Source organism: Urocampus carinirostris, chromosome 15, assembly GCF_059441175.1.
Source record: "Urocampus carinirostris isolate Australia breed hairy pipefish chromosome 15, RoL_Ucar_1.0, whole genome shotgun sequence".
Taxonomy (NCBI): domain Eukaryota; kingdom Metazoa; phylum Chordata; class Actinopteri; order Syngnathiformes; family Syngnathidae; genus Urocampus; species Urocampus carinirostris.
The window spans coordinates 9,675,334-9,676,730 of NC_142363.1; positions in this window are offsets into that span (position 1 = coordinate 9,675,334).

A 1,397-nucleotide genomic window follows, 5' to 3' on the forward strand; every position below is an offset into this window, starting at 1 on the left:
TAGGGATTCATTGTCTTGACAAAGGACACTTCGACATATAACACGGAGGAGCCAGGAATCGAACCTGCGCTCTATCTCCTGACAAATAAACATGACTTGACTTCATTACCCCGCAATCCTTGTACACTGTACGGAAAATAAATGGCAGAATGGATGTTTCGTTATTGGTAAAAGGTCATTTTAAGAAAACAGAAGAGCCGTTTAGGAGCCGAAAGAGCAATCACTTTTTGGCCAGCCGAGCTGAAAAATCCGTTTCTCGAAAAAAATGCCGGAATTCCCAACACTACTTCTTCGAGCAAGTCTGCCGAACGGAGAGTACCAAAAGAGCTCACGCGGGAATAGTTCCTCTTGTGGTGGAAATAGCAAACTACACCCTAGCGACCTTCTGGGAAAGCATCACATTGGCTCATCTTTCATACAAACACACAAAAAACAATTTAAAATATGTGACTATACATATATTAGTTTCTACCTGATGTTAGATTAGGAATCTCAGATAGACGACTTGTACTGTCCGCTAGGTTACTGTGACCTTTCTTGCTTGGCTTGTTCCTTTCTAGTCAAGATCATTGGCTTTCACATTTGCACACGAAAAAAACCTCTTCTGCGTCATGCATAAAACAGCTCTAAAGGTGTATATTCAAACTTTCTAGCATCCAGTAAATAGTTCAAAGGGAATATGCAATCTAGTCCTTATTTCTAATATAGCGAGCATTTAAGATAAAAGAATCAGGCTGAGGTTCAGGCCAGACCTTACACTGTAGGGAACCTGAGGAAGACCTTGAGCCTCAAGTCATCTTGTCGCAGAGGGGAAATGGCCCTGCTACAAAATAAAATGTAAGATTACATCAGTCGGCAAAATTACATTCAACAACATTTGGGGGGAATGTAGATGCCAGGAAATTATTACAAGGAAGAAAAACTCAAAATCAACATATCCCTTAAGTATTTGAATACTCATCAAAATGTCAAAAATACATGATAAAAATCATATTAAATCACAATCTGTTGGAAATACATTTAGTATGGAAGTCATCAATTCAATTGACAGAGCAATATTTAAGGACGATTCAGTCAAACTCACAATGCAAACATGTGATAGAAAATAATGAAATGAAATTCCCACTTAAACTTATAATTCTTTGATTACAGGTCTTTTAAGTGTGTACCGAGCATAATCCCATTGAATCACAAGATTTAAACTAAATCTGGCAAATAATTAATTGAAGCATATTTACATATATGCACGTACCCCAAAATATCGAATTGTTAGAGTAACAATGTGGCTTGTTCATCTTCCTGAGGAAACAAAACTATGAAAATGTTTTTTCACGCGACAGGAATTTTTTTTCAAATTTTGCATGATGAAAGACATAGACATAAGCATAGTGGCAAGG